Genomic DNA, 17,407 nt, shown 5'->3' on the forward strand with positions numbered 1-17,407 from the left:
AAGAAAGCAGGTGTTGACAGATGCGAATATTACCGAACTATCAGTTTAATAAGTCACAGCTGCAAAATACTAACACGAATTCTTTACAGACGAATGGAAAAACTGGTAGAAGCCGACCTCGGGGAAGATCAGTTTGGATTCCGTAGAAATATTGGAACACTTGAGGCAATACTGACCTTACGACTTGTCTTAGAAGAAAGATTAAGGAAAGGCAAACGTACGTTTCTAGCATTTGTAGACTTCGAGAAAGCTTTTGACAATGTTGACTGGAATACTCTCTTTCAAATTCTAAAGGTGGCAGGGATAAAATACAGGAAGCGAAAGGCTATTTACAATTTGTACAGAAACCAGATGGCAGTTATAAGAGTCGAGAGGCATGAAAGGGAAGCAGTGGTTGGAAAGGGAGTGAGACAGGGTTGTAGCCTCTCCCCGATGTTATTCAATCTGTATATTGAGCAAGCAATAAAGGAAAAAAAAGAAAAATTCGGAGTAGGTATTAAAATCCATGGAGAAGAAATAAAAACTTTGAGGTTTGCCGATGACATTGTAATTCTGTCAGAGACAGCAAAGGACTTGGAAGAGCAGTTGAACGGAATGGACAGTGTCTTGAAAGGAGGGTATAAGATGAACATCAACAAAAGCTAAACGAGGATAATGGAATGTAGTCGAATTAAGTCGGGTGATGCTGAGGGAATTAGATTAGGAAATGAGACACTTAAAGTAGTAAAGGAGTTTTGCTATTTGGGGAGCAAAATAGCTGATGATGGTCGAAGTAGAGAAGATATAAAACGTAGACTGGCAATGGCAAGAAAAGCGTTTTTGAAGAAGAGAAATTTGTTATCATCGAGTATAGATTTAAGTGTCAGGAAGTCGTTTCTGAAAGTATTTGTATGGAGTGTAGCCATGCATGGAAGTGAAACATGGACGATAAATAGTTTGGACAAGAAGAGAATGGAAGCTTTCGAAATGTGATGCTACAGAAGAATGCTGAAGATTAAATGGGTAGATCACATAACTAATGAGGAGGTATTGAATAGAATTGGGGAGAAGAGGAGTTTGCGGCACAACTTGACGAGAAGAAGGGACCGATTGGTAGGACATGTTCTGAGGCATCAAGGGATCATAAATTTAGCATTGGAAGGCAGTGTGGAGGGTAAAAATCGTAGAGGGAGACCAAGAGATGAATACACTAAGCAGATTCAGAAGGATGTAGTTTGCAGTAGGTACTGGGAGATGAAGAAACTTGCACAGGATAGGGTAGCATGGAGAGCTGCATCAAACCAGTCTCAGGACTGAAGACCACAACAACAACAACAACAACAACAACAACACGTGTCTGTGAGGCGCGCAGTGAAATAAAAAATGCAAAACAATTTTTAAATGGAAAAAGTTGCACCTGTCCGTGAAACACAGCCAACGGTACGTTCAAAACTTATCAAAGCACTCGAGTGAAACCATTAGTGCTCAAAAGTTGGCAAGAACGACAAATTATACACATCTGTGAAGCAGATAAGGTTGAATGTTTTACATCAACACTAAAAAAAAAAAAACAGGTAAAACAATCAAACGTTTAAATAAGAAACAAACTGTACACATCTGTGGAATAGGCATAGTGGGAGGTTAATAACAATATTTTAAAATAAAATAAATTACACATATCCATGAAACGGACCTAAACCTTTCAATTATAAACAACAGCTTTACTTTTACGAATCCAGGAGATTGTTCAATTCAGAACAGATTCTGTAATACACAGAATTTGAATTAGACTTACATAGGAAGAGAATGACAAATTGTACAGGCTCCTTAAACACAACAGTGACATGTGAACATGTAACGGAAGTCGTTTTTTGGCCACGAGTATTAAACCAAAGAAAGTACTTGAATTCAGTGACGCTGACTTTTAGATTAGTCCAAATTGCTATTAAAAAGATTTAGATTTGCTGTAATTCGGGTGAAGAAGCCGTTACATTTGATTACAAGCTTGCAGATTACGAAAAGGCATTGCTGTCGGGTATCGTGAACACAGTACAAAAGCAGAATGTATTCTAGAACATATACTCAGAACGCAAATCGGATAGCAAGTGAAAGACCACACAGGCCTCCTCCGAAACAACGTGGAAATACGCTGAGGAACCAAAGAAACTGGTACATCTACCTAATATAATGTAGGGCCCCCGCGAGCACGCAGAAGTACTTCTGGCTGTGGGGCTATCTGAAAGATGTTGTGTTCAGTGTTCCGATTGTAAACTTAGCTGCACTGAAGGCACGCATTGCGCAAAACATTCTGAACGTGACCCCGGAAACACTTCGATCAGTTGCGGAACATGCTGTTTCTCGATTTCAACCTGTTGCAGAAAACGGCGGACAGCTTATTGAACATGTTTTGCGCCAGTCACACGGAAATTAATAATCCGATTTGATTTTGTTTGACGCTTTTTATGCGGTTTTTGCCCTCACGACAGTAAAAAACTGATGTGAGTGATTATTTTATGCGGTTTTTGGCCTCAGGACAATTAAAAACCGATTTTTCCCATTCGATGTGGTGGGACCCTGCCGCGGTGGATGGGTTTACGTAACTAACAGTATCACACGTGTACACCCACGCACACTGGGTAGTACAGTTTGTTTAACGTCAAACATACACCTTAGTCATTGTTGTATGATTCATTTATCAGTTTTAGTCGACCACTATTAAATTATGATGGTTACAGCGCCATCTATTACTGCATTTTGTAACCACACTACTGGCCATTAAAATTTCTACACCTCGAAGATGACGTGCTACAGACGCGAAATTTAACCGACAGGAAGAAGATGCTGTGATATGCTTTTCAGAGCATTCACACAAGGTTAGCGCCGGTGTCGACAGTTGCAACGTGCTGACATGAGGAAAGTTTCCAACCGATTTCTCATACACAAACAGCAGTTGACCGGCGTTGCCTGGTGAAACGTTGTTTTGATGCCTCGTGTAAGGAAGAGAAATGCGTATCACCACGTTTCCGACTTTGAGAAAGGTCGGATTGTAGCCTTTCGCGATTGCGGTTTATCGTATCGCGACATTGCTGCTCGCGTTGGTCGAGATCCAATGACTGTTAGCAGAATATGGACTCGGTGGGTTCAGGAGGGTAATACGGAACGCCGTGCTGGATCCCAACGGCGTCGTGTCACTAGCAGTCGAGACGACATGCATCTTATCCTCATGGCTGTAACGGTTCGTGCAGCCACGACTCAATCCCTGAGTCAACAGATGGCGACGTTTGCAAGACGACAACCATCTGCACGAACAGTTCGACGACGTTTGCAGTAGCATGGACTATCAGCTCGGAGACCGTGGCTGCGGTTACCCTTGACGCTGCATCACAGACAGGAGAGCCTCAACGACGAACCTGGGTGCACGAATGGCAAAACGTCATTTTTTTCGGATGAATACAGGTTCTGTTTACAGCATCATGATGGTCGCGTCCTTGTTTGGCGACATCGCTGTGAACGCACATTGGAAGCGTGTATTCGTCATCGCCATACTGGCGTATCACCCGGCGTGATGGTATGGGGCGCCATTGGTCACACGTCTTGGTCACCTCTTGTTCGCATTGACGGAACTTTGAACAGTGGACTTTACAATTCTAAGTGTTACGACCCGTGGCTGTACTCTTCATTCGATTCCTGCGATACCCTACATTTCAAGCAGGATAATGCACGAGCGTATGTTGCAGGTCCTGTACGGGCCTTTCTGGATACAGAAAATGTTCGACTGCTGCCCTGGCCAGCACATTCTCCAGATCTCTCACCAATTGAAAACGTCTGGTCAATGGTGGCCGAGCAACTGGCTCGTCACAATACGCCAATCACGACTCTTGATGAACTGTGGTATCGTGTTGAAGCTGCATGGGCAGCTGTACCTGTACACGACACCCAAGCTCTGTTTGACTCAATGCCCAGGCGTATCAAGACTGTTATTACGGCCAGAGGTGGTTGTTCTGGGTACTGATTTCTCAGGATCTATGCACCCAAATTGCGTGAAAATGTAATCAAATGGTTCAAATGGCTCTGAGCACTATGGGACTTAACTTCTGAGGTCATCAGTCCCCTAGAACTTAGAACTACTTAAACCTAACTAACCTAAGGACATCACATACATCTATGCCCGAGGCAGGATTCGAACCTGCGACCGTAGCGGTCGCGCGGTTCCTGACTGTAGCGCCTAAAACCGCTCGGCCACCCCGGCCGGCAAAATGTAATCACATGTCAGTTCCAGTATAATATATTTGTCCTAGGAATACCCGTTTATCATCTGCATTTCTTCTTGGTGTAGCAATTTTAATGGTCAGTGGTGTATTTATTTTTCTTCTGCCATACGGTTTCCCCCTTCTCCGATAATATTCCGCTTCAACTTGACGTCATTCTGACCAGTGGTGTTATTTCTACAGCGGTTTGAATGTTTAATTACAGTCACTCCGTACATTTCGCTTAAAGATCACGAAGATAAGAAATGAGTAGTTACGGCTCATACGGAGGCATGTAGGCAGTCCCTTTCCCTCGTTTGTTTGCGAGTGGAACAGGAAAGGAAGCGACAAGTAGTGGTGCAGGGTACCCTTCTCCCTGCACCGTTGATGGCTTGCAGAGTATGTATGTGGATGTAGGTGTGGTCTAGTCGTCTGACACGTGTCGCTCGTGTAAATGCGGCTTCTGCCGTCATCAGAGCGCGACTCTGGAACTGAACTGGAAGTGCAGCAGCTCAGCCGGCGACACCTCGCGGTGAGTGTGTGAGTGCGTGTGGTGTCGCCCAAGGTGCGGAGGGGGTTCGCACTTGGCAGGCAGCCGCAGGCAGCAACACTCGAGCCGAAGGCCGCTGTCACCGCCGCCGCCGCCGCCGCCGCTGGCAAGCCGCCTGGCCGAGCCGACCGCCGCCCGGTCGCGCACTCGCGGGCGTTTCTCCGAAGTCTTGCCACACCGCCCGCTGCACTTCACTTCCCCGAAAACCCGCTATGGGTTTTCCGATACCCAACCAAGGAAGCCACGAATTACACAAGAAATACTGGGTCTTACAAAAGAGCAAAATAGGCCGAATGAAATAAGTTTGGTCGATACAAAAAATTCAAATACTAAGTAACATCCGTATGCTGCATAGAAAAAGATAAAGGCGTGATCTTAGAAAGAAGATCTCAGATTAACAGAAAACGTTTGCCCCATTCATTGATCTAGAGAAGACTTTTTTAGAGTGGATGAAAGATACTGTTTGGAAAACTGACTGCACAGATACCAGACTGCAGAGACAAGAGATTGATACGCGGTCTGTATAAAAACCAGAGCAGAAATTCATAGGGGCAGTAAATTTTTTTCCAACGCTTGTATCTAATTTTTCCCAGTTGGCCCCACCGAATCAACTGTGCAGGAAGGATGAACCTTTTCAGTGGACTAACATCCATCAGTCCGCCTTCGAGGCCTTGAACATGGCCATGACTACAGCCCCTGTTTTACCCGTTACTTACTTCCACTGTGAATTCATTTTGCCGGCCGGAGTGGCCGTGCGGTTCTAGGCGCTGCTCTCTGGAACCGAGCGACCGCTACGGTCGCAGGTTCGAATCCTGCCTCGGGCATCGATGTGTGTGATGTCCTTAGGTTAGTTAGGTTTAATTAGTTCTAAGTTCTAGGCGACTGATGACCTCAGAAGTTAAGTCGCATAGTGCTCTGAGCCATTTGAACCATTTGAATTCATTTTGCAAGCCGATGCTTGTAATTGAGGAAAAACGGCCGTGTTACTTTAAGAGTGTGAGGTTCAGCGTAAGCTTCGAGGTCCCTGTCTCCGGACGAAATCAAGTAGTCAGTACACGAACTGGAGGCCTTGGATGTCCTGTTCGGACTCGAGATACTTAAATTCTACCTTGAATACAAATTATTTCAACTGGAAACGTATAATCAGGCTGTGACGTGGGTATTGGCTAGGTCCTGTAAAACGGAAGGGTTGTCCGTTCGGCAATTAAAATTCTTGCCTTCTGTTTTCATCTAAAATATGTTAGAGATTCGACAACCAAGTGGCTGGCACTCTCAGCTGCATGTTTCAGCGTGAATCGGAAGTGGTTGAGATGGAGAAAGTTCACCAGGAGTCTGTGCGTGTTTCTGGCATTCTGCGAGAGATTCCCTGGCTGATTCGTAGTTTAGGTGAAAGAAAGACGAGGGTGTTCGATTAAAAAATATGAAGCAAGGGCTTACGGATGGCAAACATATGCCGGGTTATTTTATCAGTAAAGGTCTCTTACGCTACTGTGCCCGCTATAACAGGATGACTCAGATTTATCTTCCGAGGGAACTGGTTCCTGCCCGCATCTCGTGGTCGTGCGGTAGCGTTCTCGCTTCCCACGCCCGGGTTCCCGGGTTCGATTCCCGGCGGGGTCAGGGATTTTCTCTGCCTCGTGATGGCTGGGTGTTGTGTGCTGTCCTTAGGTTAGTTAGGTTTAAGTAGTTCTAAGTTCTAGGGGACTTATGACCACAGCAGTTGAGTCCCATAGTGCTCAGAGCCATTTGAACCATTTGAACTGGTTCCTGCAAACTTCAAATACTTTCATCAGTCTCTACGCGAAGGACATCTCGGTATTAACAAAATCTTTATGTGTGTTAAAAAACTTCTAACTTGGAGAACTCTGAATGACGACACAAGGAAAATACTCATCCAATGCGAGGAACGTAAAATGGCTAAGCCTAATTCTAATATCCAGAGGAGAGATCTACATTTTATTTAGGCAGAGAGCCCCATGGATAAGCTACTTATTGACTGTTTGGACTTCTACCTTCCACTAAATGTGGTAACCGGTACACACCTGTGGTGGTTGAGGCGTTTGCTCGTTTAGTTTGGTTACTTCCGAGTAAATCCATGACAATCGGGGTACTATTCGGCACCTGGCCGAACTATTTTCGGTTTTTAAGGCACTCACGGTCTTAGTGAGCGATATAGCGCCAGCGTTTCTGTCCTGGGAATTCAGAAAGTTTTGTTTTAATAGAGCTCTTTCTCACCTCACAACCGCCCCCTATTACCCCCAGCCATTCTTTGCGGGATAAGTTAATCGTAACCTGAAGTCAGACTTGAGTATTTTTCATTTCCCATTCCATCAGGTGCCTTAATTCGGCGTTTAACGCAGCTGTGCGCAAAACCCATAAGACTACACTGCCAAGCTGATGTTTGCATTTCCAGTTAACTCGATGGTATCAAATCTGTGGTCAATAAACGTCCTCCTTCCTGAGGATATTAATCCCAAGGACTTCAAAGAAAATTGGGAAACTGCTAGGAACAACGTTTGCCTAGCACACCGGAGGGAGGCTGCGCGGTATGACAGAGACAGCCGCCCTACCGCGCTGAAGGTGGCCGATGTCGTTTTTCTAAGAAATTTTTGGGCACAGAGCAAAGCCGGGCAGAAGTTTACTGCTAAGATGCTCCCTCAATTTGTGGGGTCGTCAAGATCTTCTCCCCAGCCAGTGTTCTGGTCCAGGACTGAGCTACCAAGAAGTCATCTCAAAATTAATTGTACAAATAAAAAAAAAATGGTTCAAATGGCTCTGAGCACTATGGAACTTAACTACTGAGATCATCAGTCCCCTAGAACTTAGAATTACTTAAACCTAACTAACCTAAGGACATCACACACATCCATAACCGAGGCAGGATTCGAACCTGCGACCGTAGCGGTCACGCGGTTCCAAACTGAAGCGCTTAGAACCGCATGGCCACACCGGCCGGCTGCACAAATCAGAGCGCTCAACTGCAGATTTATCTTTGAATCCCAGGGCCCGCTCCTAGTCAACCCCCCCCCCCCCCTCCCCGGATTTTCACCTTTTACCTTTTTTTTTTGGGGGGGGGGGAGACAACTGAGCCGTGCCCTTGTATCTGTTCTTTTATTTTGGTACTTGTTGACCGTCTTCGGCCCTTTGGGTGCATTGCTAAGTTCCGGCTTCTTGAGCGTGAGGTTTGGTGGTGCGTTTGTAGCGATGTGAGGACGATTTAAGTGTGCACACAGCTTGCAACGGGAGTTGGCTGCTCATTGGGCTGTTCGCTGGAGGTCGGCGGGAAAATGGCCATTGGACGGAGCTCTGCTTGGAAGTGTAACTTGTGGCGAGGTGTTGTGGTGGGCTGCTGCCTGTGTTTGGGTGGCGGGTGTTTACTTCGCATACCGTGCCTTCGCCTATTGAAGAATTCGGGCCTCTTTCTGTATCCGAGGAGACGAGGAAACTGCAGTTTGTTTTGGCAAGTTCCGTGTTGCGTTGATAAGTGGACATGGCTACCTCCATCGTCTATAATTGACATCGGCTTCTTGCAGGAACCGCGATGAGCTCAATATTTGACTGGCGATAATTTTTTAGTGACCGTTCACGAGACCAACTTCTTCCCTGTCATCATCAAGTGTCGTACGTTGTTTTTATACGCTCATTCTGCTGACCATAGTTTGGCCAATCCGTTAAAAGTGGACCAGCATCCTAAACGCCATTTAACCTGACGCTCATCTGATTGTAATTCTCGCTTTACACTGTTGGTGCATGCATTTGTTGATTTACGTATTTTTTTGTTTCTGAAGCTAAACACTTGCACTTAACAATAATGATAGAAACTGAAGAAATGAATTAAAATTTTTGATAAGGCCAGGACCTGAAACCGGGTCTCCTTGCTCTCTGTACAGGCGTACTACACAGTCATCCTCCACAGCAGAACATGTAACACAGCTGCACGCACTACAATAGCCAAACGCCCTCCCTAACGCAAACCTCAATTCACGCCTTCAACTTATTATCCCCTTACATTCAAGCTTAACATGTGTGTTCTACACTGAAACGCCAAGAAACTGGTATAGGCGTGAGTATTCAAATACCGAGATACGTAAATAGGCAGAACACGGTGCTGCGGCCGGCAATGCCTATATAACGCAAGTGTCTGGCGCAGTTGTTACATCGGTTACTGCTGCTGCAGTGGCAGCTTATCAAGATTTAAGTGAGTTTGAACGTGGTGTTATAGTCGGCGCACGAGCCATGGGACACAGTATAAAGTGATGATTTTCCCATACGACCATTTCACGAATGTACCGTGAACATCAGGAATCCGGTAAACATCAAATCACCGACATCGCTGCGGCCGTGAAATGGTCCTGCAGGAACGGGACCAACGACGGAATGCAACCCTTTCGCAAATTGCTAAAGATTTCAGTGCTGGGCCATCAGTGTCAGCGTGCGAACCATTCAATGAAACATCTTCGATATGGGCTTTCGGAGCCGAAGGCCCACTCGCGTACCCTCGATGAATGCACGACACAAAGCTTTACGCCGCGCCTGGGCCCGCCAGCAGCGATATTAGACTGTTGATGACTGGAAACATGTTGCCTGGTTGGACGAGTCTCTTTTCAAATTGCATCGAGAGAATGGACGTGTACGGGTCTGAAGACAGCCTCATGAATCCATGGACCTACACGTCAGCTGAGGACCGTTCAAGCTGGTGGAGGCTCTGTAATGGTGTGGGATGCGTGCAGTTGGAGTGATATGGGACCCTTGACATGTCTAGATACAACACTGACAGGTGGCATGCACGTAACCATCCTACCTTATCACCTGCATCCATTCGTGTCCATAGTGCATTCCGACGGCCTTGGGCAATTCCAGCACGACAATGCGACACTCCATACGTCCAGAATTGCTACATAGTGGCTCCAGGGACACACTTCTGAGTTTAAACACTTCCGACGGGCACCAAGCACCCCAGACCTGATCATTATTGAGCACATCTGGGATGCCTTGCAACGTGCTGTTCAGAAGTTATCTTCACCGCGTCAGGTGATCGGCACGGCCAGGCTGTAGGGAAATGGCCGCTGCTAATTATAGCCTACCCGAGATGGAGCTTCAGCAGCTGCTTAACTGGATTTGCAGTGTGAAGAGGAGCCCCATCTTGCATAAAAATGATCTCATCCACACAACCACGCTGTTGGAGAGCTGGAAAGACGTGGTTGCGCAAAAGGCACTCATAGCGCCTACCGTGACGGTACAGATAACAAGACCGGAAGCACATGTCTCTTCGAAAAAATGTGGCCCTATGATAAATGGTGCCGTAAACGTGCACCACACAGTGACATTTTCAGGATGAAGTGGTACTTGTTGATTTGCGTGTGGATTTTCCATTGCCTTTATTCGACCATTCTGTATATTGATATAGCCTGTCGGATGGAAGTGGTCTGTCCACAAAATCTTCCACAGCCAATCGTTGTCCACTTCCATGCGAGCAAGAAATTCTAAAGCAAAGGTCTCTCTTGCTGGCAGATCAAAAGCAAGCAACTCGTGCACATGAATAATTTTAAATGGATAGCAAAGAAGGATGTTTCGTATGATTTTACGCACCGTGCTCACGGGTGTCCAATGTTCGGGCAATTCTCCGTGCACTACATTTTGACCGAGCGAGGTGGACTCGCATTCGGGAGGACGACGGTTCAATCCCACGTCCGGCCATCCTGATTTAGGTTTTCCTTGATTTCCCTAAATCGCTCCAGGCAAATGCCGGGATGGTTCCTTTGAAAGGGCACGGCCGACTTCCTTCCCTGTCCTTCCCTAATCCGCTGAGACCGATGACCTCGCTGTCTGGTCTCCTCCCCCAAACAACCCAACCCAACCCCTTGCACTACATTTTTCCACACCCCTCTCGTCTCCTCCTGCATTGCTGTGGCCTCTGCTTCCACTGACGTCGAATCAATTCGTTTCCTCCCTCTACCAGGTTGCACACCAAAAGAAACCGTCTTTTCGAATTTCCGAATCATTTTCTCCAGACCCATGACAGTCATCGGACCAACGTCATTTTTTTCAAACCCTTCAGTGTCCGGAACTTCTGCAGAGTGACGTGTGCACAGTCATCATTCTTGTAATACAGCTTTACAAGCAGAGCGCGATTCTGCATTGAGACAGTCATGGCGAACGTCGCAGACGCGAAAGCAAGAAGAGCCGTGTACCCGGCGTGTTTATACCGACCTCAATGGGTCGTGCGCATGACAGGTGTTTTCATTTACGTATTCTGACACGTACAGCGCCATCTATTGCTAAATTTTGTAACTATTTATTTTTCTTCTGCCATACGTTTTCCCTCTTCTCCGATAATATTCCGTTGCAATTTGACGACGCTCTGACCAGAGGCGTTATTTCTACAGCGTTTTGAAAGTTTAACTTAAATTATAATCACCCTGTATATTGACGACAGTAGGGTCTTTCTGTAGTCAGCTTCAAATGCTGGTTCTCTGAATTTTCTCAGCAGCGTTTCTGCAAAAGAAGGTCTCCTTGCCTCAGGGATTACCATTTTATATCCACAAGCATCCTGTAACAATAGTGTGTTGTTCTAACCTAGCGCTAACAATTTAGCATCCTGCCTCTGAATTGCTTCGATATCTTCCTTTAATCTGACTTGGTGCGGATCCGAAACGGTCGAACAGTACTCAAGAACAGATGGCACTAGCGTCCTACATACTATCTCCTTTACATATGAACAACAGTTTCCGAAAATTCTCACAATAGAACGAATTCGACCATTCGGCTTCCTTACCACAGTCCTCAGAGGCTCGTTGCATTTCACATCACTTTGCAGTGTTACGCCCAGATTTTTAAATGACTTGACTGTGCCAAACAGGACACTATTCATGCTGTATCCGAAAGTTATGGGTTCGTTTTCCCTACTCGCCCGCATTAAGTTGCATATTTCTCCATTTAGAGCCAGCTGCTATTCATCACACCAACTAGAAATTTTGTCTAAGTCATGTTGTATCCTCCTACAGTCACTCAACTTCGACTCATTCACGTACACCACAGCGAACAGTCGCACACTGCTGCCCACTATGTCTGCCAAATCATATATGTACATACTGCACAAAATAACAACAGTACTATTACTCTTACATGGGCCACTTTTGACGATACCTTTATCTCTGATGAACATTCGCCGTCGAGGACAACATACTGTGTTCTATTACGTGAGAAGTACTCGAGCCAGTCACGTATCTGGGAACATATTCCGTATGCTTTTACCTGTGTTAGCAGTCTGTAATTGGGTACCGTGTCAAACGTTTTTCGAAGCTTTAGAAACACGTAATCTATCTGTTGCTCTTCATCCATAGTTCGTAGTATGTCTTTCATGTAGTCCTGACAAGCACGGCCGGTTCAAAATCATTATTTCACGCAAGCGACAAATCATTTGGCGCCGCTCTCCCTCATTCAGAAATTAGTTTCCTTTCCCTGGTCTCTAGATAAAACGATTAAAAATAAATATAAATCTAGGGCTCGTGGAAGCTTTTTGTTTTTCTTTTAAAAGAAGTGCTGCTGAGATATTCTTCTGTAAAACGAAACAAGAAAACAGTGCTAAATATTAAAAGAGGAAGAAATTATTTTCCATTTAACGTATTTACTGACATACAAGTTTTCAGAGTGTAGATAACTGTAGTAAACGTGAAACGGTGCACATGTAACACAAATAAATCCAGAATGTACGTGAGACAACGAAAATTTGCGCACTATACTTAGGGGGATCGAGGCAGACGCTCGCTTCCAACGCGTTGACGAAGCTATGTAGAATGGAGGACCAGATAGTCGTGAGACAAAGAGCTGAGATTCTACTGTATTCCTCATTACTTAAAGATTTTTTTACTTGTACTCTGTTGATTACAAAGCTATCTGCTGATTGCAGTAATAAAGAATTACAGAAACAAAATTCAATTTCTCATATGAAATTCATAAATATTTAGGAACAAGAAACTAAGTTTACCGACAAGTAATTAAAAAAAACCTTCCCTGCACCATCAATCGTTCAGCTATGATGTATATATGCAGACTGAAGTAAAGAATGAAAATTTGTGCAAGGCCGGGATTCTAAACAAGGTTTCCAACGGCCCAAATTCCGACCTTGTTACAAATTTTCATTCTTCACTTGAGTCTGCATATACAGGGTGTTTCAGAAGTGATGGTCAATATTCAAGGATATGACAGGAATAATCATTCGAAACAAAAATTCAAGTAAACATGGTGTCTAAAAGGCATACCTTAAGAGCTATGAGCAATTCTTGATCCTTTTTTTTTTCGGAAATTTGTAGTAAGGTCTTATGGGCCCAAACTGCTGAGGTCATCGGCCCCTAAGCCTACACGCTGCTTAATCTAACTTACACTAACTTACGCTATGGACAACACACACTCCCATGCCCGATACACACACACACCTCCGACGGGGAGAGCCGCACGGACCGTGACAAGGCGCCCTATACCGCACGGCTACCCCGCGCTGCTCTTGATCTTCGATACTGTGAAACAAATCTCTTCTACTGCAAGCTCTTTGCTTTCCATATTTCGGGAAGTGGTAGTATAGACTAAAACAAGAAAAAAAGTCGTGTAAACACGTGCCCTAAAACGCATAACTTATGAGCTATGAGCACTTGTTCATCTTCGCTATTTTAAAACACAACTCTTCTAATGAACAAGTGCTCATAACTTTTAAAACACGCATTTTCGAGCACATGTTTACTGGACTTTTTTTCTTGTTCTGGTCCATATTGCCACTTCCCAAAATATGGAAAGCAAAGAGCTTGCAGTAGAAGAGATTTGTTTCACAGTATCGAAGATCAAGAATTGCTCATAGCTCTTAAGGTGTGCTTTGTAGACCCCATGTTTACTTTACTTTTTGTTTCGAATGATCAATCCTGTTATATGCTTGAATATTGACCACCACTTCTGGAACACACTGTATGCATCATAGATGATTAACTCTTGAGAAGATATCTGGAACCACATTGTCCCATTTGAATCGCTTAGCAATTAAGGAGACAGTTCCAGCTGCACGAAGTCGTCACTTGAGCTCACAGTAAGTTGTTTATCAGATTTTTCCCAACTTGTACGAGGCAGCTTAAAGAGGACTTTGTTTTCATTTTCCTTCTTTCTTGTGGTTTTTTGCTTAGAAAATATGCACCAGATAGTTTGCTTTCTTCAGCCATATCTTCGTCAACTGATTCGTCTTTATGAAGTGAACAAAAATATAGAGTAAATTCACGAAAGGGCTGGAGAAGCGCAGCCGGCCAGTGTGGCCGAGCGGTTCTAGGCGCTCCAGTCTGGAACCGCGCGACCGCTAAGGTCGCAGGTTCGAATCCTGCCTCGGGCATGGATGTGTGTGATGTCCTTAGGTTAGTTAGGTTTAAGTAGTTCTAAGTCTAGGGGACTGATGACCTCAGCATTTAAGTCCCATAGTGCTCAGAGCCATTTGAACCATTTGAACCTGGAAAGCGCACTCAGAACATCAAGCAATCATGGAACAGGAGCACTCAAGGAGATCAACTGGACACTGCTGTCTGGAATAAAAATGTCGCTAAGGCGTTTTTTGGTTGTAGGGGAAGGCGGGGCAAGACGGGGAAGTGGGGTAAGACGGGGAAGGGCTATAAGCTACAGTCAGAGTGCTGCCATCTGTGGATAGCTACGTCAACATCATCAATACACAGGTCCTAGTGTGTTGACATTGCTGAACCTTAGTTTCGCTGCGGTTTCTGTGAGCTTTGCAGGGTATGTACAATTGTTATACTGATTTGCAATGTTTTCCACCTTTCGAGTTCCTAAAACATGTGTTTCGTCAACATTTGTCCAGACTGTATATATAGCACTGAATAGTACGTCTTGTTAACGGTAAACTGCTGTGTCAGTAGTCAATGTTCACTAAATAGTGTTCATGTAGGCGTAACATAACCTGACAGCATGGTAGGGGGCAAGACGGGGTGGGGAAAGATGGGGAGCTTGCCCGTCTTGCCCCTACTACTTGTACAACCATTACGTTCTTATCATCTCACGTGTTTACCTCGCTGCGGGTTTTGAACACGTACATTATACGTTGAATACAATTGTAAACAGAATGCTGTTCGTTATTCCAACGCTTCCTAATTAATTACAAAGTATGCCTTAGGCTATATGGTGAATAAAAATACACAAAATGTGCAAAGTCAGTATTCTTACTATGCTTTAACGACTGGCTATTGGAAATCTGGTATTTACTATACGTATAATACAGATTACCAGGAATGATCTGAGTCAATAGTACGTTCCACGTGTTTTATTTCAGATGGTTCGCAAGTATCGGCGACAAACGTCTAGACAAGATTGGTCATTGGAGTCAATGGAAGGCGCTGTAAATGCTGTTATAGAAGGTCATATGGGTTCTTTCAGGGCTGCTGGACAGTTCAACGTGCGACAGACAACGATTGAACGACATGTGGCAAAGAAACGTGCTAATCCTGGCTATACAGTAGTGAAAAGGTTAGGACCAATCACTAGTGTGTTTACCATCTAACAGGCGTGGAAAACCCGTTGTTTTAACCGAATCTCCTTATAGGAGTGAACTATCTGAAGAAATTAAACGAAAAGGAGTCCCCAAACGTGCTGCATGTACGCGAAAACTCTTCTCAAAGACGTTAAATAAACCTGGGATACCACCAAAAGGACATAATTACAACGAAAAAGTGACGAACGTTACTGACGTCTTAACCAACCCTTCATGCTCAAGGGATAATAAACTGAGGTCGAATGACAACGAGGAAGAGAGTGAAGAATGTTTATACTGCTATGACTTCTCTGAAGGCGACTGGATACGGTGTATTAGCTGCGGACGCTGGGCGCACGACACTTGTGCAGGGATAGAAAGTGATGATGACGAGGCTGTCCACACTTGTGTACTATGTGAAAGTAAGAGGCCTAAATAAAACGTAATATCTGATTCTACAATCCGCAGAACCATGTTTCGAAACATTATCGTCACATGATTTCGTTAATCCTTATTTAAGCTTTAGAGATGAATTCATGGTAGGTCCCCATCTTACCCCGCATATGGGGCAAGACGGGGAATTGATAGTTTATGTTTCAAATCGAGATATTTCTAACTAAATGTAACAAGTTTGCAGGTTTCTTTGCATGCTATTGGAATTCAATGGTTAAGTAAACAGATGATAATCAAACCTACTTGAATTTGTTTATTTTTTTCCCTTTTGTAAGAGTTTAAAGTTAGCTTCCCCATACTGCCCCGCCTTCCCCTAATTGTCGGCTAAGCAGTGGAGCAGGAGAGGAGGGAGGCGTCACAGCTGACCAGAGCACTCGATTCTCTGTGCCACATCACTGAACATAGGGGAAGTGCTCGATGTCAAAATTCCTTGAACTTAATAATCTCTTAGGAAAAAAGAAACAAAAAAGAACCGACGTACAACGAAGAAATTAATCGAATGCGACGGAAATCGGTAAATATGATGTACATTTACAGACAAACAACTGATTACAATTTCAAAAAAATTGAATGATTTATTTAAGACAAAGAGCTCTGCAAATTCAAAAATTCAGAAATACGTTAGTCCATCTCTGGCCCTTATGAAAGCAGTTATCGGCTTGACACTGATTGATAAAGTTGTTGGATGTCCTCCTGAGGGATACCATTGCTGAAATGGAAGCCCAGGATGAGTTACCGTGAAGGGGACGTACCACTGTGCTGTAAGAGTGTCGCTGTGAAAATAGATGGCACCCTAGCGGGCCACAGTCGGCTGTGTATCCCAGCGCTGTCCGGGGCATCCCCAGACACGTCTTCAGCATGAAATTTCATTGAGTGCAACTATTGTCTTCAGTGATGAGTCTCACTAATAACTGAGCCGCGATGACCAGCGTGCATCGCCATCCTCGAAAGGGCTCTTCTGTTTAAACGCCGGCGCCAAAATTACGTTTGTACCGAATGCTGTCTTGTTGTACATTTTGGTGCCTCTCGTAGAAGCGTGGCGTGTCGGCCCTTCCTTGTTATAAAAGAGTCGGTATATAGTAGCAGTATTAAGAATCTAGCAATGATAAACGATTGCCGTTATTTTTTTTATTAATGAGCTGTTTTCCGTCACAATATTTTATACTTTTTAGTCCAAACTGTTTTCAAGTTACAACCTCATTCTCAAGACCTACAGAGTCCTTGCATAGTAGTTCTTCAGACTTGAAACAAGGAAATAAAATATTTTGATGGAAGACAGTAAATTAAAAACAAAAATATTCTTTACTTATAAATTACAGTCACGATCAGCCTGTGATGAATTGACAGTTATAAACGTTAGGATCATAGAGTTGAGTAATGATCATAGTATTCACAAAGGATGTTCCTGACAACGATTGTACCATAAATTTTCCATTCTGTTGAGAACTTGAAAGAATAGAAAAATATCGTCTTAAAATTTCAAAACACAAACGTTAAACACAGTAAACAATACTTGCAAGTCAGTATCTAGTACCTTTTCACTTAATCCTTTGCGTTTTGCTTTGTTTCAAAGTGCGAGGGAACATCCTAAACAATTTTTTTCATACAGCTGACTTTCTTATTGATGAAAGAGTTATCACAACAAAATGTTTTTCATCTGTTTATGAA

The sequence above is a fragment of the Schistocerca nitens genome, chromosome 6 (assembly GCF_023898315.1).
Source record: "Schistocerca nitens isolate TAMUIC-IGC-003100 chromosome 6, iqSchNite1.1, whole genome shotgun sequence".
Classification (NCBI taxonomy): domain Eukaryota; kingdom Metazoa; phylum Arthropoda; class Insecta; order Orthoptera; family Acrididae; genus Schistocerca; species Schistocerca nitens.